Source organism: Peromyscus californicus, unplaced genomic scaffold (genome assembly GCF_007827085.1).
Source record: "Peromyscus californicus insignis strain IS unplaced genomic scaffold, ASM782708v3 Scaffold_5__1_contigs__length_169319896, whole genome shotgun sequence".
Taxonomy (NCBI): domain Eukaryota; kingdom Metazoa; phylum Chordata; class Mammalia; order Rodentia; family Cricetidae; genus Peromyscus; species Peromyscus californicus.
In genome coordinates this window covers 56101196-56120514 of record NW_026294573.1, presented here as the reverse complement: position 1 = coordinate 56120514, position 19319 = coordinate 56101196, and the positions used below count along the sequence as shown (strand labels likewise).

The window sequence follows — 19319 nt, the reverse complement described above, 5'->3', positions numbered from 1 at the left end:
TCCTGCCTGAGAGGGCCTGACATGGAAGTGCTTGACTCTGAGACCTTCAGCGCTGTGCTAGGATACAGACATCATAAGTGGATCCAGATTTCCACGTGTGACAGAGTCTGCATCTACTGCTTTTCTCTTGCTGTGTCTGGACAGGGCTCACCTTACTGCTTGCAGAACTAAGGAAGGAACTAACACATCATGACAGTCGAGAAGTAGAACAAAGTAAGAGTTGCTAGTGCACTGACTGGCAGAATGTCACATTTGGTGTTTTGTTTTTTGTTTTGTATTGGGTGGCAGGTAATGATATTAAGTACCTTTGTTCTTTCCTTTCTTTCTCTAAACCATTCCAGGGAAGGCAGCATTTGTCTAGCCTGACTGGCACAATACTGGGTTACAATGTGTGTGTGTCCCAGTGTGCAGATGTAGAGATCCTCCTGTCTGGTTCTCTAAACCTCACACATTTTACAAAGTCCGCTATATGTCCTGCTTTTGGGAGACCTTTAAAAGAAAGCACATTCCATCCAGATGTTAGCACTAGAATGCAAGTCTAGAAGATTCTAGATTCTGCAGTAACAAAGTGCCTAGTAGTCAACTCTCTCACAAATCACAAAACAAGAGGTGTCTGAGCTAGGACTTGAAGGATGAGCAAGGCTGTACCAGCCATTAAAGGGCCACTACAGCACATGGCAGAATGGAGGTATTGCAAAGTCTTGAGCATAGGTCAGACACAGGTCACATGCCTAGGGCATGTAAAGAAAAGAAGTCAGGATCTTACATGTTGTACTCAGGCTCTGGTCTAGGTGGGTGTATCAAGACTGTAGCTGTAAACTCTGGCCTAATACTTGATACTAATGTAATTTGGTGCAAGAGCTTCAATTTTTCTGTCCCTTAGTTTCCTCATAATTATAGGAAATGCCTCACCAGGAGAATTTGAAAAACAATACAAAGCAAGTCAAACAGTATCTGATGTAGCAGTGTTTATTGATATTAATCATGATATGTCACTCTATAATTAATAACTCATGGTAACCAATAACCAGAAATTCAAGCAAGGTGTATGTTGCTGGGAACTGAATGCTTCTGGGACATGTATCTCATTGATAAGTGTTCATTAGGCATATTAAATAAATTAATTTTCCATTTCAGGTTTTAGTTCTATTTTTGCTCTTAGGCAGTGTCTGTCCTCCAGAACCTCAAAGACTAGAGACAAATAGATCAGGAAATAAATCACAGAATAAACTCTACTGGAGTGGATGGATACTTGAGCTGTGGGAATGGAGTGGTGCCATCCAGATTGCTGACACAGTCAGGGTCTTGAGTCATCTGGAGAGTTATAGCACCCTCGGTGCAGCTCTTCAGAGCAGCTGCATCTGCAGAGTGGAGCAGAGGGAACACTGGTGCTGGGAACTGTCAGACCTCCCAGGCCATGCTGAGCCTCAGGATGCAAGCCAGGTAGATTTGACTGAGTCTGGTGAGAGATTAAGTGAGGAGGAGACCTGGCCTTCCAGACACTGGCTACACTAAGTCCATGTCTCTGGGTACCGCTTCTGCTGCATGTGTTGTCACTGTGCCCCATGTGCACTGTGCATGTAGCTGTGCCCCATGCCATCTCCAGCTGACTTCTATGTAGCACACGATGATGAGCATGTTTATATAACGTGTGGCTGGGGGAAGTCACGGAAGCCTGGGACTTCCCATTTCCATCCCATCTTAAAAATGCTTGTTAAGCAAAGGGTATAATTCATTTTATCAAACTGCTGAGATGTTGTGTCGGCCCCTTGAATCAAAGGCATTCCACGAGTGTTTTCTTTATTACAAGCCTTAAACTTTAATTAGAATTTGATTACAAGATCCCAAAGGCATGAGTGAGAAGAGCAGATGGAACAGCAAAATCAGCTTAGAGAAGGAGGAGTCAAGAGTTTTGCCCATTAATAGCACAAAGGGTGAGCAGGAGGCTGAATGATTAGGCTTTCTTTCTACTCTGGTACCCTTTCAAGTCTACAAGCTAGTTGTATTCTTGGTCCAAAAATGAAGAATCTTATAAATTAGGATTTTGTTTTGTTTTGTTCAGTTGTAGTTATCAGAGTAGGACTGTAAATAGAAAATGTGTTAAAGGAACCATAACAAGGTGTTACGTTTCTTCTAGCATTTCTTGTGGCCTGTTCTACACAGTAGGGACTTAAATTGTGGTCAGACTTAAACTAAAGGAGTTTGTGTCTTCTCATAAGTGAGCATCAAATGAATGCTGGAGGGGGTTTTCTTAGGGATGGATGGGGAAGGTAATCCAGACTGAACAGGTCTATGGGAATGTGGGGTGTTCTGTGATGCTCACCTGTGAGCCTCTGTGACCCTGGCTGCACAGACCCTGGCTATTTACCCCCAAGAGTCATTATACAGGAGCTTTGGAACATTCTGAACTGTCTGTCCTTCAGCCACACAATGAGGCAGGCAAGGCTGCACCTCTGCTCCTGAGGCATGCTCAGGATGGTCTCCTGCTGGGATAAACAGTTCTTGTTGCTTTTGTTTCCAGTTTTTCTTTTCTTATAGAAATTTTATATTTAGCATTCCTTCTCCCCTTAATTACAAGTACAATGAGGAAAAACCAGACAATAGAGAAAATGAAAAAGGAAGAAAAAATATATAATAGAACATTAACTAGTTCAGTCCCTTGCTAGGAACAACTTTTAATTTTTTTTAACATCTGGATTGATAATTGATAGTCAGTATTTATCATTTTGATTGTAATGATTCACCAACTTGTTTAAATCATGTATAATCTCATACTCACCTCCTTTGGTGCTTTGTAGTCATTTCTGTACATGTGCTCTCTTAGTTAGGGTTCCTACTGCAGTGGTAAAACACCACGACCAAAAGCAACATGGAGAGGGAAGGATTTCTTTTGGTTTACACTTCCACATCATAGTCCATCACTGAGGGAAGTCAGAGCAGGAACTCAAACAGGTCATGGAGTCAGGCCTGATGCAGAGGCCATGGAGGGGTGCTGCTTATTGGTTTGCTCCTCATAGCTTGCTCAGCCTTTTTTCTTATAGCACTCAGGACCACCCACCCAGGGATGGCACTACCCACAATGGGCTGGGCCCTCCACATCAATCATCATTATGGAAATGCCCCATAAGCTTTCAGACAGGCCAGTCTGGTGGGGGCATTTTCTCAGTTGATGTCCTCTCTTCCCAAATGAAGCTTGCCTGTGTCAAGTTGGTATAAAACTAACAGCACACATGCTGAAAGAGAATGGTTCTGATTGCCCTACATCCATGTCCTCAGCTGAGGCCAAGAAGACAGCATAGGCCCCTCTCAGTTCTCACTGCATGCAGCTGACCTTTTTGTGTCTGTTAGTGCAGTGAATTCTCATTCTTATGTGTTTGGTGGTGATTTCACTGTTTAAAGTGAAGTGCTGAGGGAACCTAGTGATTTTGAGTGCAAGATGGTTATAGAGTACTTATAGGATAACTCCATAATAGATAAGCTTCCTCTGGGCAGGAGGTAAGTGATTATTGGTAGTGAGTTCATTGTTAATGGATCAAGAATATAAACTTTATGAGGCATTTTTAAACACAAGCACAGAAAACAAGGTTGTATTGATCGGTTGATTAACATGTAAGAAGAATCTCAAAGGTACCCATTCCTTTGATTCTAGGAGCCACAGGTTGGCATTCCCTGTCCCCTGACTTGGCATTTTTGGAGACTGTTTGTATGTGGGTATTTATTATATATATTGAGAACTAGCTGCAACATGTTCTGTTATTTTGTAGTGTGTGTGTGTGTGTGTGTGTGTGTGTGTGTGTGTGTGTGTGTGTGTGTGTGTGTTATGCTTATATATAAATGTTGTGTTAGACAGCACGGGATTCTGGATTCTGGATTTTGTAAATTGTCAGTTGTGTTGCCCTTTAGTCACTTTGTTCTTACATCTGTTTATCATTGTTACCCTGCTGTCTGCTGTGTTACAGGCTTGACCCTTTCTCTGGCATTTTGACATCATTGAGAGATGGAAGGGCCAAGCAAAGAGAGAAGCCAGAGTCCTTCCTGCTCCTTCCCTCTGTCTTGGGAAGCACCACTGGCAGTGGTCACAGCTGGTTCTCCTGTTCTCTGTATTCTGTCTTCTGTATTGACCTGGATATTGAGCTCAAGTCATATGTTTTCCCACCATCCTTTCAGCAAAAGTCTCGAAGCAGCTTCCTGCTGTTGCTAATCTCTTCAGTTTCTTCCCCCAAATAAAGCTTGAGACTCAAAGGTCAAAGCAAGACAAGAAATGAAAAAATTGTAGCAGGAGTTTCTCACTACACAGATTTAAGAGACCAGGAAAGGAAAAACGGGTGGCTCAGACCAAGGCCTGACAGGCATGTGACACCACCACCTTGTAGGCACAGGTTAAGCAACCCTAATGCCGCGGGTACTTGGAGAGCAGCCAGTTCCTCTCACCCGGAGCCTGTTTGTCTGGAATACTATTCTTCTGAACCTGACAAGCTCAGGCACCAGGAGAAAAAGCATCCATTCTGGTAATTATTCTGACAGGGCTCTGACAGTGCCTCCTTCCCAGGAATGTTTTTCTTTTTCTGGTCTCTGTATTCTCCTTTTCACATTAGGGCCTTTCTCCCCAGGGTGCGCGGCCCCTGTGGGCTCTGCTGTATGCTTTCTGGACTTCCTGTGTTGGCACAGACCTTATTAAAAATGTATACTCCCTGAGACTCAGCTGTGCCCCACCCACCAAATGTGGATTAACAGCATGGCCTTTGGAGCCAAACGACAATTTTGAAGAACAACTGTACACATAGAATTGAATATTTATTACCTGCTACACATAAATTGTTCCTCTTCCTTAACTAGTGGCAATCACAGCAAAGCTGTGTTTTTACCTTGCTGTGTTACTTTCCTGCCCAATAAGTGGAACACTTCTTTGTCCTCTTGTGGATACTGGGGGAGAAAAATTGTCCTGGCATAGCATTCAGGGGGAGGCCAGGTGCGGGTCTCCTAGTACAAAACACAGAAACTCTGGCCAGCACAGTGCTCCTGGTACCTGTAGGCCTCTGGGCTTGAGACACTGCTCGTTCTCTGAGATGGGAGGATGTTGCAACGGCATTTAGCCAGTTCCTGGCCCCTGGTGGCTCTGCTGCCACAGGGAATTCTCTTCCACTCCTCCTTTCATGCCTGTATCTGAGACTTTACGAAAGTATTGCTAAGCAGCCTAGAATAAAACACACTAAGTTTGACACCAGAAACACAGTACTTAATCTTTACTTGGAGAATAAACTGAAGTGGTGCTCACATACCCTTTGCTGTTTTTGGAATACCCATGTTAAGTTCTTTGTTTTTTTTTGGGGGGGGGCTCTTGCTACAAAATAGCAGTAGTATCTCAAGGGCATGGAACCAGTGTTTTTCATACCTGAAAACTTGGAGAGATTTGGAGATACAGATACACATGCTCCAATATTTCCCTTTCCTCTCTTCCCTATACATGTATATGGTTGGATAGAGACATAGATACATCTGTTAAAAACACGTGCTTATGTTTTATTTTATTAATGTTTCTACATCTTTTACTCCCTCTTCCTCTACCCAGAACCGTATGCCCTTATTCCAGACACAACCCCTAGAAAGGAGGTGTAAAAACCAATGGCTGGCATGTGGGCACAGTTTGCATTTCCTCAAACTCTCAGAGATCAGCTTATACTTGGGGTTTTCAGGCACTCTGAACAGGAACGTAATTTTACTTTGATTCCTGTTTGAAAATGAGCCTGTTGTTAAGCTCATGAGAGCGACTGCTGGGCATTCTCGGGCTCATGAACTAGAACTTCATGAATCATTTGATCTTATTTGCAACTTTAACCAACTCAGCCTTCACTGGGTTTTGGTTTTCCTATTTGGCTGCTTTTATTCTTGGAATTAGCCCAGTTTCTCTTTCAAATCTCTATTTTCCCCATTCCTTTCCACCTAATCTCTCATTTGTCTTCAGATTTCCCTCCAGCTCAGACTGTATTTAAATCTAGCCTCTAAGAAGTGTCTAAAGCTAATACTCATATGCATATACAGGCACATGGATGGAGGGGCTTAGGGGAGGGAAGAAGAGAAGGAGAGAGGGAAGGAGGAAACGGGAGAAGGAGAACACTACTGTTTTTTTTCTGGAGATTAAACAGGTTTAGAACTTAGAATTCCACACACACTGATGGACGTTGTGGGACCATGTGGAAGGGGGATGTGAATTTTATAAAATATCAGCCCTCTCTACTTGCCCTTCATATGGACTTGCTTCCGCTGTAAGAGGCCCAGGAGCTGAACTGTAGATAGTTTAGACAGGAAAGGACTGAAGGCATAAGTGCTTCCAGACCCTGGTGATGGAGCCTCAGATACTATCCAAGCTTTCCGGAAAGGAGAGGAGAGGAAGGGCCCAAGGAATATTCATGCAGCAGCCTCTCCCTCAGCTTGGTGGGTTGTTCTCACCGTGTATCCTCAGAACCATGGGAAATGCGTTCATATCTCAGTTAACACTCACAGGAATCCAGAGGAGAAGACAGTGCTGTTTTTCATTTATGACCTGACAGTACAAACTCTGGCTGTTGTAGAAACTAATCAGGATTACGGAGAATCTGGAGTAACTACCCAGCAGAGTGCTCTTCTTTTATCAACACCAGCTTCCTCCTGGTCTGCACGGCCTTCTTTAGCTCAGTCAAAGGAAGTGACTAAGGTTTAAGAAAACTCTGTTGTGCTGAGTGCTGTTTTGTGCAGTATGTATATATGGTGTATTCCCGTACTGAGAACCCCAGCCTAAAGAAGATATCCTTAGGGCCTAGAAAGCCATGTCATTCTATGGTCACTAGGGCATAGGGGCTGACTAGGATGTGAACCTAGATGTGACTGGAGAATGTTTCCCATGAGCACTCTGTTAGCTGTGCCATCGTCACCAGATCCATAGTACTAGGTCAAAAATAGTTGATACAATGTAGTCTTTTCTGCTCTCATTGCATTTCTTATAGAAGTGGGGTTTAAAGTAGGGGTACAGCTGATCTTTTGGTTTTAATTTCTTTGGAAGCAAAGATAGTAACAGCAGTGATGTTAATGTAGTATCTATGAATATCACACAGCATCTCGTCTTCATGCATGTTTGACTTTATGGCAGCTCCATGACTATTTCTCAAGATTTACATCTGCATAAGTTTTTAGGGAAGTTGAGTCACTTGCCTATCCATGTCAGAACTAGTACTTGGAGGAGCAGGGATTTATATCTAAGACTTAATATACCACAAGTTTACAGCTTTTATTTCAGCTTATAGGACCTGGATCCCCAGAAGCAGATGCAGGGACTTTAAGTGGTACCTAAGGTGATTTATAGGAGTTGAGGGACTGAGAATTAAATAACACCCATTTCCATAATGAAGAAGTGATCCCCCTTTAAATTGTCGTACAATCTTTCTGAATATACCAAGGAGGAAGTCTTGGTGTTGATATGTCTTTTACAACTTTCCAAGGGAGAACATGGTTGGACCCCAAGGCTTAGGCAGGTAACAGTATCTAGAAAAACAGAATGACTTTATTCTCTGTATTTTTAGACCCTTCTTAAAATGTTGACATGTTCATATATATAAAAGAGTGTATTGAGGGCTGGAGAGATGGCTCAGAGGTTAAGAGCACTGACTGCTCTTCCAGAGGTCCTGAGTTCAATTCCCAGCAACCACATGGTGGCTCACAACCACCTGTAACGAGATCTGGTGCCCTCTTCTGGCCTGCAGGAATATATGCAGACAGAACGCTGTGTACATGATAAATAAATAAATATTAAAAAAAAAAAAGAGTGTATTGAACACACATATAAAGTATAAAGAATAGTATGTGGACATGGATTTATTAAAACCTATTGAAAAGTTAGACAAACTCCGGGTAGATATATATCTTTCTACATCAGCACTCTTTTCTCTTTCTCACTAACAACTTTTAGGCCATTCATACACACTGTCACCTACCTCCAGACCTTACTCATTGATACCTGTTGTCCCAGGAATGTCTGGGACCACTCACAGTGCCCTTCATCATCACACCTTCTTTGTCTCCTTTTGTCTGGCATAGTTTCTTGGTCTTTACTTCACTTTCTTGACTGTGACCCTTTGAAGAGCTCTGTTGGATGCTTTGCAGTTTCTCTCCTTTGGAGTTTGTTTGGTGTAAGTCCAGGCTCTGTGTGTTGATGGGAAAAGCACAGAGGAAAAATGCTATTCATATTTTGGCAAAGCAGAAGGCATAGTGCTGACTTACACCGCCCTGGGATTAACAACTCTAGGCCTTTGTGTAAAATTTGTCTTCTAATCTCATCCCTATACTGTTACTTTTCTTCCTTTGTGACTAATAATTACTATATGGGAAGATACTTTAGGACTGTGTAATTGTAATACTTCTTATCAGCCTTTTGTCCACTAATTTGAGCACCATTGTTAATGCTGAAGCAGTTATGCCTTTGGGTTAGACAGATGGTACTTTTCTCTGTTTATCATCCTTCTAGGCTTATTGACTAGATCTCTACCACGAGTTGTATCTCCTTGCCTCACATCTATTTGTTCAATTACTTATTTGCATCAGGTTTCATATATATGTGCATATATATTATATATGAAATATTATATATATGTATATATATGTATATTCTTAGTCTGTTCTATGGGATATTATTCCACTGCTGCCATCATTTTGTTGTGTACATGGGCCAGGATTGAAAACCCCTTCATGTTGGCATCTCTGTCCTTTTCCAAGTCCTCATCTTGGGGACACATCTGTGCTCTTTGGACCCACTAAGCACTGATGCTATGCTGTGCTTCCCTCTCAGGCCCTGAAGGAAGTATACTCTCACAGCTGTGTAGCGTTTCCCTCTGTCATTCTGTTGCTCACTGTGATCTGAGCTCTACGCACCCTTCATACCTCCAGGGGGTGTACAGCAGAAGGCTCAAACTTCTGTTCTTGTAGACCTCAAGAAGACATCAAATGGGAGGCACAGCCTACTCTATAAGTGCTGACAGTCCTGGAGAAGGGTACCTGGGGGCTCCTGGAATGAGCCCAGTCAGTTCCTAGAAGCAGGGTGCTTGGTTTTTAACAACTAGAAACTTAGATTCCTGTTTGTTTGGTTTTCCCACTATCTTAAGATTTTTCTATATTGGCTCAACATTTTCTTTAGATCTCTGAGGGGGGCCAAATGAAGAAGTCTGTATTCCAGATGTGCCCCTTGGCTTGCAACCTCTTCAAAAATAGTCTTTCTGGGGTGACTGTATGTGGTTTGGTTTTATGCTTTGTTTGTCAAAATCTAGCTGGCCACTGTGCATTGGCATGGGGCTTTTTCAAAGTCATCTTCTGCCGCCAAGTCTCGGGTTCCAATTCTGTGCTAGTTTACCCTGTCTAGCCTGTTGCAGTTTAACATTTTACTGAATCTGGGCTGATTCTTGATATCTGGCACACTGACAACAAAGTCCTCAGAAGCCTACTGTAAATCTCATTTGAATTATTCTGAACATTTTTAAAATTTCTCTCTTCCTACCCCAACCTTTATTTTGTCATTCACCCAGCTTTGGAAGCAATATAACTAAACCTTCATCATTCTGCCTATTTTATAGATGCAGAAATTAAGATGGGGGGAAATTTTAATTTATCAAGTTACATAGCACAATGGCCATTTGAACCCAGCAGTGTTACTTACTGTAGAGGCCACACTCTTCATCTGTACAAAGTAACAGGAGTGCTTATCAGTGTTATAGCTGATTTGAATGACAAGCTGCCAAGGAAGGGCAGAGTTCATCAGCCAGAGTTCTTCCTAGAGGGCCTCATAGCTGATTTCTTCTCATGAGCTGACTCGACAGTGGCAATTTTCAGTTTCAGTACTACCAAGATCCTACATGATGCTTGTGGAAGACTCCGAGGGGTCTTGAAAGCATCTTCCGTTACAGATTAGTAGCTCTTTCTTGTGTTAAATACTTTCATGGGTGAAGTCAACAGAATCACAAGGGCAGGAGTTCACACTGAGACACCATTTACAAATATGGCCATGTAAGGGAGCCCATGCCTTTGAAAGTTAACACCTTGGACCTCTGTTCACAAAGCCAGGGACATGTTCTGTTTCTAGATGTGGTCTTAGAGGTCATCTGCTTCTGCTGGAGGCTTTGTTCAGCTGTCCCAGCAGATAGGCCCTGCCCAAGCACCCCTAGGAAGGGGATTCTGTGGGCCTTTTTTCCTCTTATTTTTTTGCCAGCTGGTGTTTTTTATTTTAATGCAAAGCCACTGGCAACTGTTCTGGGATGACACAGCAGTGCCTGGTTGACAGTCTTGTTCTTTGCTTCCTTTTGAGGGTAATTTGGGTTTGGGATGATGGATTAAGCTGTGTATGTGTGTGTGTGTGTGTGTGTGTGTGTGTGTGGAGAGAGAGAGAGAGAGAGAGAGAGAGAGAGAGAGAGAGAGAGAGAGAGAGAGAGAGCGCCTAATCCTTGGTACTGAAGGTCTTAGTTCAATCAATACAACTAGAAGACTTTGTGAGGGTCCTTGGGAATTTTGACACCAGAAAGTGCAGTTGTTGTAGTTAAGAAAGTGTGGACCTTGGAATCGGACTTTTCTGGGTGTGAGCCCATGGGCTCATTTATCTGAGTCTGTTTGTTTGTTTGCTTTTAATTTTTAAAATGAGAGCAGTGATTCCCCTGTGGGTTCTCATGAAGGTTAATGAAATAATGATTGTGGAGCCCTTTAGTCAAGTGTCTGGCACGTAGTAAACACTCAGTGAATGGTAGTTATTACTGTTATTATTAGAATAGCTCTTTCATTACTTTATTGGCTTGTACACTGGTTCCTTAGTGAGCTCCAATTGTGGATTCTCCCAAAATAGCCAGAAGTTGATGGAACTTTGATCTCTTGTCCAACTGTTGTTAAACTATGCTTAATCAGCATTTCCTGTTGCCTACTTCCTAATTAACTAACTATTTATTCAACAAACATTTTGGGGATATTTTCTATGTGCCAGGGACTGCTTTAACCTTTGCACATATCAGAGTGGGCTGTGAGATTTCGCTATTTTCTTTCCTGTTTCAAACCAAGCCTGTCTCCTTGTTTTCTCATCTCTGCCCCCTGTCGCCATGTTTTGGGCTGATACCTCCTGTGACCTGAAGGTAGCTCTACCATGTATCAAGCTGACAGATGTCTGTCCTTAGTGTAAATCTTTTTTTTTTAAATTAAAAGAAATTTTATTAAATTTTAAGATATCCTGTAATAATTATACATTTTCTAACTTGAGTCATTATCTAAACAAAATGAAGGGTGACATGAAACAGTGGGCTGAATGTTTTAATTAGTTTTTTATCTTTAGAGTTTGGAATATTTGCTGCAGTCTCCTGATGGACAAAAAAGGCAGTTATAACAATTATAACCAAGATGGCTATAGCAATGTCAAACTGGTTTCCTCCCCTGTCTTTCTGCATATATGCCTTTAGATCTCTTGTATCTTGAGTTTTTTATGGAACTGTTTCCTTACATCACCTTTTGAGGTCCTGTTCATCTCTATTTCAAATGTGTTGATAAGTTCTGCCTGTTTGGCTTAAAAGAAAAAAAAAAGCAAATTCATAGAAACTCTGTGGCATCTTAGTGTAAATCTTAATCTGATGCTAGCTCTCTTCTTCCAGGGAGACCCAGGCTTTTCTTTGGTCCATGAGTTGGGCTTCTCCAAAGACATTGTATAATGTGAGGAGGGGATGCTTTTGGCATCATATGGGAAAGGCTGTAGACGCAGCTGAACATTCCATGGCATGCAGGATAACCCCTGTCCCCGCACCATCAAAACGTATCTGCTCTAAATGTTGATGATGAGTTGAGAACCCATGCTTCAGTCCCCCAGATGGAGAGATATGAGCTTTCTCCCTGGTGTCAGAAGGGCTTCTGAGAAAGGGCCATGGGTAGAGTGTGCTTAGAAAGTGGAGCCACATCCTCTGTGGCCAGTCATTTGATTTTGATTTGTTGGGAGTAAAGTAAGCAAGATGCAGAAAGCAGGGAGGCAGAGCCAGTAGGAGCCATAGGTGTGAGAGAATCCGGTCTTGAATGCCCAGCTTAAATCATGAATTGTGTAAGGTGAGGTGGCTAAGTTGTTGAGAAATTGCTTTTCTTGTTTGTACGTATACTAGTGCAGAATCCTAGTGGATTCTGGTAGTCGTCACTCAGACTGTGCTTTTCAATCAAAAATCCCACTTGCTTACTAGTTAGGTCATCAAACTCTGAATGAGGAAATAAAAACATAAGCTGTACCTCACCCTGGAATCAAAGGTTCTCTCCTCCCATCTCAATTCTCGCTCCAAATGTAGTGAACACAATAGGTATCTCCTGAGTCTGTCCTGGGGGCTGGATCTGAGTCCATTGTGAGCTACATGTATTTCTGAGGGTAGAGACCAAGGTGATGGAGTCAAGGAAACTGCTCCCCTGAAGCCCTCACTCCTGGAGATGGTGGCCAGCCTGTGGTCCCTCGGAAGCCTTTGGCAGACAAGGTGGCAGCACAGGGGTGGAATCTTTTAGGTGTACTACATTGAGGGGCATGGAGAAGTTAGAGTTATCCTTCATTGACAAGCCCTTCCCATCCCTGATGTGTCTCTGCCCTTGTTTGTGCACACATGTGAGCGTGTGCAAACACAAGTGCTCGTGTTACACTGCTTGCTGTGGTTGTCCTTCCAATCTCTTCTGGATCCTGCATCTGGTCTTTAGACATCTCCCCTTGTCATTCTTTCCCATCTACCTACACTTCCAGTTCCCTGGAGCACCCTAGGAGATTCTCTGCCTTAGGTTTTTAGAACAAAATTTTTAAATTGGATTTTTTTTCTTTTGGCTCTTTCCATCTTTTCAAAAAATTATCTAGCTTAACTTTATGGAGTGGCATTAGAAATTGAGATTTGGGGTGTTTATTTTACACAATGCCAACGAATAAGAATTTAAGGGTTCATAATTTTTAAATTTTGAATTGTAAAATATAATCCATTTCATCAAAAACTTGTTCTAAAGTTTTCTGAGACTGTGGGTTTAATGAGTCTTTCTCTGTCCCACCAGCCAGCTCCCAAATAATGACACGGAGATCTATTAATTGTAAAAACTCGGCCTTAGCTTAGACTTTTTTCCAATTAGCTCTTATAACTTAAATTGACCCATTTTTATTAATCTACATGCTGCCACATGGCTTGTGGCTTTTACCTCTCCTCCTGTATGTCTTGCTTCCTCTCCTCCTGGCGACTCACAGCAAAATCCCTTCTTCTCTCCAGATTCCTCTCTCCCTGGAAGTCCTGCCTGTCTCTCCTGCCTAGCTATTGGTCATTCAGCCTGTTATTACATCAATCACAGCAATACATTTTCACACAGTGTACAAATACCCCACAACACATGGGTGTTACTTTTTGAGATCAGTTTGCTGTCTTGGGTTACCCTTAGTCCTCTACTGTCTCCTTTGCAGGAAGCTGTTTCCCACACCACTGCCCACGCCCACCCTCCCTGAGTACCTTTCCCTAACTCAGCAGCTCTAAGGAGCCAGGAATTTTTATTCTTGTCTCTAATAATGCAAGAGGGATGGTACTGCCAGAGTCAAATTCTTCCTTTTCCCTGTGAGAGATGGGTAGGGAGCATAGGAATTACAGAATCAAGTGGCCTGTAGGTCTTGTCATGAGAGTGTCTAAAACAAAGGGAGGAAAGGATGGAGGGAGAAGGGCAGTTGGGAGGCTGAGAAAAGTTGTAGACTGATGTCTGAAATAATGACATTATCCCTACAATATGAAAACATGGTAAATGCATGCATATTTTTCTTCTAGCCAGTCTCACCTCAGAAGGTTCCTCAGAGAGGCCTCCCCTGAGCCTCTGCCTCACATGGCCACCTATACATCAATATGGTTGTACTCTCATGCATAATTTTACTACCCTCTAGAAACATTGCTTGATTTTTTTGTCTGAGCCCTTGAAATATAGTCTAGGTTTCTTGAAGTCAATGGCCTGCCTGCTTTCCCTCCTGTGCCCAGAAATGTGGAGAAAACTTTAGTTGGAGGCAGGAAGATGGCTTAGTTTGTAGAGTGTGCTTGCTGTTTAAGCATCAGGACCTGGATTCAGATTCTGATACCTATGTAAAATGTCAAGCATGGTGGTAGGCACCTATAATCCTAGCACTGGGGAGGTGGAGGCAGGAGGATTTCTTGAGCTTGCTGGCCAGTTGGCTTCTCAGAATCAGTGAGTTTCAGATTCAGTGATAGACCCAAGCATTTGAGGAAGACATTAGACAATGAAGACACGGGCATTCACATAATACTACATGCACGCACACTAAGTGAATAAGTGAATGGATAAATAGATGATCAAGTAAATCCTTAGTCAACTTTGGCGACTATGTGTTGAAAGGGTGGATGGAGATGGTTGTAGGGATTCAAAGAGCCATGGATTAACTCTGAGGTTATGCATATACAGGTTTGGTGATTGCTTGCCTGATTTTTATTTATTTTCAAAGCTCTGCTTAATGCCAGACATGTAATTGGAAGAAACAAAAACCTTGCAACAGATGGTACCACCTGTAATACAACTAAGTCTAATTTTTAAAGAAGTTCTACCATCCTCTCCATGTCAGACATCAATCAACCAAGTTGTTGTTGTTGTTGTTTTAATTCTTCATTTGGAGGAAGGGTACATTTAATATTCTGAGTCAGGCAAGCAAAGTCTGTAGCCACAGGGACAGCTGGAAAGTCGGGTCCATAGAGGGTACCCAGGGCAGGTGAGAAGGCGCCTCCCTGTCTGCCAACAGCAGCTGGGTACTAGCACTGCCCTCCCCAAAGACATTCAGTTGAAACCCGTGCACTCTGGGATTCTTCCCAGCTGACCGAAGCAGATGCCTGTGGGCAGCGGAGAATCTGCTTGTGGCACCAGTGGCAGAGGTACCGCTTATTTATGACTCATGAGACAGGAGATGGCTGAGGGGCGAGTCAGTTGCCTCGTGCTCCCTTCCTCAGCGGGCATGATTCAATTTCCTCTAGCTTAGCTCTGGATGACACTTCCCTGCCCTGGGAGCATTTCCTTTGCTTATGCTTCCAAGAGCCAGACTGGGCCAGGAATGCGTAAACCTCTACATCTTCCATTAAAGCATTTGAGACACTTCGTTGTTTCCTCCCTTCACCTGCCACGGGAGCGTGCCTGTTAGAATTTGATTACAAGCAATTTGCTAAGTGCAGCAGCTCCCCTGTGCAGCCCAAGGAGGGAGTCAAGGCTATCACAACAGTATCTTCCATCACTTTGCTAGGATGGACGGGCTGTTCAGAGAGGCAGAGTGGGTGGGTGGTAGACGTGACAGTGCCTGAGAGGGAGGCTGCTTCTGTTCTTGGCTGGAATGGCTACTTTGTATATGAGATCCTTGGCAAGTCACGGAACCTCAGTGGCCTTTGGCCTTCTCTTCTCTAACAAGGGATGCTGAGTCTGGCCTGGGGACAGCAGATAAATTAATCAGCTCTTGTGAGTTGTGAATTGCTGTCTGGAGCACAATGGAGGGATGATGAAGAATTCAGTTTCTACTAAGTGAGAAAGAGCAGTCAACTATTGATGTTCGCTAAGTGCGTGGGTGGGGGTGGGGTAGTAACACTTGCCAAGTGTAATTGAATTCAGTGGTCACTTCTGCCTCAGTTATGCATCTGTTTTGAGGTGATTCTAGAGCAACTGTGTAGTATTTCTCAGTTATAATTTCCCAGGACTCTATTATGATGGTGAGGAACATGTATTTAGGCATTATTATGTTTAAGATTATATTGTTTAAAATCGTTATAGTGGGGCTTGAGAGATGCCTCAGTCAGTAAAGTGCTTGCTGACCAAGCATGAAGATCTGAGTTTGGATCCTCCTCACTTAAATAAAAACCTGAGCATGACAGTGCATGTCCATAATCCCAGCACCAGGGAGCCAGAGACAGGACTATCACTGGAGCTCTCTGGCCAGTCGGCCTAGCCAAATCAGTGGTCTTTGGGTTCAGTGAGAAATCTTGTCTCAGAAAATAATGTGGAGAGCAACTGATAGAGATTCCTAATATCAACCTCTGGCTTCCACACCCGCACATACACCACAGCACACCCATACAGGCATATTCGTATTCTCTCTCCCTCTCTCTCTCTCTCTCTCTCTCTCTCTCTCTCTCTCTCTCTCACACACACACACACACACACACACACACACACACACACACACAGAATTCCTCATAGACAGGGGCCTAAGGGTCATAATGATTAAACAATTTGCCCAAGTAACTCAGCTAGTAAGAGATAGAGCTGGGGTTCAAGTCTAGGCCTTTCTGTCTCCAGAGTCCCATTGCTGAATGGCCACTATGTTCTACTTCCAAATGAAAGCATTCCTTAGTACAGATAGCACTAAATTCCAGTGTCCATAGCATTGCTTGTGGGTATTCTGGGATCAGAAAAGTGTGCCAAAGGTTCATTTGCTGCTGGTTGTTCTAACTCTTTTAAGTTTATGAAGTATTCTCAGAATGATATGAACATACACTGAGTGGCTAGTAACATGTGGGATACTGTACTCATTTTACCTTTACCGGCTATGACTCTGTCTTTCAGATAAGACTTAACACTTAGGCAGCTTGTCCCAAGGTCATGCAGCCTGGTTTGGGTCAAGGCCTGGCCCACCTCTGGAGTTCATTATGGTGGCTGTTGGGATGAGTGAGTCCTAAGTAGAACACATGGCAGCTTTAGAAGAGCATGTAAGTCAGAAAGGTCAGGTGAGGCTCTGCCTCCTCTGGGTCTGTTCTGTTCTACAGAACATAGAGAACATCTTAGCCATACTTATTAGTGTCAAAAAGGGTATGATCCAGCTGCTGTTTCTGTGCTGGTCTCTGCCTGGGTGAGTGTTCTCTGGGCTGGGAGTGCTGGGCAAGCCTGCAGAAACAGGCCAAAGTGAGATTGATCCCCAAGGCAGACCTGACACGCCCCCCACTCCCCCCCCCCCCGCCCCCCGCCACCACCATTTGTATGAAAAGGAAAGTACAGTTCAGTTAGATGCCTGCCCCACCACATGTGAAAGGTTAAGGTGAAGTGACAGGACCAAGTGACCTGCGTTCACCTTTTGAGAAGTCATCCCCTTGGAGGCCCTTGTGAAATTAATGATAAATAATTGTAGGATATTTTTGTTGTGGTGGTTGTTCCAGATTATCCATTTTGAGGCCAACAAATACGTATACCCATAGAGATTTAAAATTCATGTGACTGCAGAAATCTTCAAAGAAGTAGAATATTGTTTTATACTTCACTGGTTTACTCCCTTAATTGTCTTTCCTTGGATACGTTTCTGTTTCTCTTGTCAATCCTGTTCATTTGGTGCTATTGATTTAATGAAACATATTCTGGGAATTTGATCAAAACAGTCCTGAAAATACAATTGTCAAACTGCAAATATCAGAGACTATGGAGTTTGCTTTTCTAGGGCTGAAGTCATTTGCTAGCAGCCTGCTGTCTCCTGTCCCTCCACTCCCTACCCTCATCCCCACGGCCCACTACCATCTCCATTCTCTTCTAGGTTTTCCTTCAGGGTGGTTTTCCGACACAGACATGTATACCATGCACATATACTCATGCATGTACAGGTGTGCATACAAGCACACATGGGCATCTCTGATTGTGCTAATGAGTAAACTAAGTCAGCATCAGCCTGCTGGGCCCCAGACTTGTCTGCTTTGAATCCACGCAGCTTGGGAGACCAGAGTTGTAAGTGAGTGACAGCAGGTGCAAATTTTGTTACTGCCTTCTGATCTCAACCCATAGTTCTTTCTTTGATTCTTTTCATCCAGCAACATTGTCTGAATTGTTTCCAATGAATTTTAAAGCTGCATGATCCTGTTTCAGAGCTGAAGGGAGATTTTCTCCTCAGTGGCTAACTGGTACCCAAATCAAAATACTGTTTCTTGCCCCTTTCTCATTCCTTAAAAAGCAATAAGGAGTAAGCCCTAGGCTGTAAGTGGCTGGGTCTAGTATTTTCAGCTTTTCCTGTAAAGAGCTAATTTTCTGGTACCATTTTAGAAAAAGCCAAGAATTAACTGGCAAAGAATGAACCATAATTGGAGAGAAAATAATTACTGGGACTTTTCTGCCCTGTGATAACTAATTGGAGCCACTGCCAATTCTTACAGCGCTGTCCACACCCACTTCTACTCAAAACAAAATATTGCTCTAGGGTCTTGAAAGCGGTATCCAAATGTTCTATGTGACACACTTTGATGCAAACTATCCCATATGCTGGCATTAGATCCATTTCATGTCTATTTGGTACAGAATCCCAGAACAGCAAGATGTTTTGTATACTTAGAGATATGAATGACTTCTGCAGGTGTCAGATCTGTTTGTGGGCCCCATTTATAAACTTATTGCTGGGCCAGATAAGGGCTCTTTCAGGAACTGGATCAAGTCTACATGGAAAATTATTTCAGACAAGAGCCCATTATCTTCTTAAACTTTTTAAAATTATTATTTAAATTTTTTTCCAAATGCTTTTCTTCTCCAGTATTTCTGCCGTTGGGTAGGCGGTAGATGCACTGATAGATGCATGGATACATAGGTGAATTATAGATGGGCCAGTTGGTTGATTTTATCTCTTGTTTACAACAAACATCAGTAGACCTCTTCCATTTATTACTGGAGGTTGGCAGAATATAGTTGATTATATCCATAGGGCTATCCCAGTACAAGAAATTGCCATGTACGCCTGCCTTTGAATTGAAATGCCACTGTACACTGATGAGTTACCAAACTGAAAGTCAGTCCTGTACCTCCCTCCTGTTATCTGTAAATGTGAATCTGATATTATGTAACTATTTGAGATTTTATTTTTTTAATGGCGTTCTATGTCCTGTAGGAAATGAGCCCTCTGACATCCTGTAGGAAGTGAGTCAGTATGACATGTGTGCCTCACTGTGGCCTGGCTGCTCTTTGAGTCATCATTCTACTCCCTGCTGTTGCTCTGGGATACAGAATCCATGTGTGTGTTGATCTCCTATTCTTTATCACTTCTATCTTTTTGCTCATGTTATTTGTTCTGCAGTCATGGCTTCTATTCTATTGACTTTCACCTTTGACCTCTTCACTTTTATATGAGTAGGCTTATATTATCATAATAGCATTGACATATATAAAATTGCATGTCTCTTTTTCTAATAGTTTGTTAGAAAACACCTTCCACTCAAGCATCTAGGAACCTCCGAGGTTAGTGTGCTGTATTGCTTTCCATCAATGTCTGAAGGAGACTGGTTTCATGATCTACCTCAGATGCCAGAACCCAAGGATGCTCAAGTCCCTTACATAAAATAGGACAATATTTG

General features: G+C 42.8%; 1 protein-coding gene across 15 annotated transcripts in view; it reads left to right on the top strand.

Moving 5' to 3' along the window:
- Fggy (FGGY carbohydrate kinase domain containing) overlaps positions 1 to 19319 on the top strand; it is a 420639-nt gene that overhangs the window by 97897 nt on the left and 303423 nt on the right. The gene's annotated exons all lie outside the window — the stretch shown is intronic.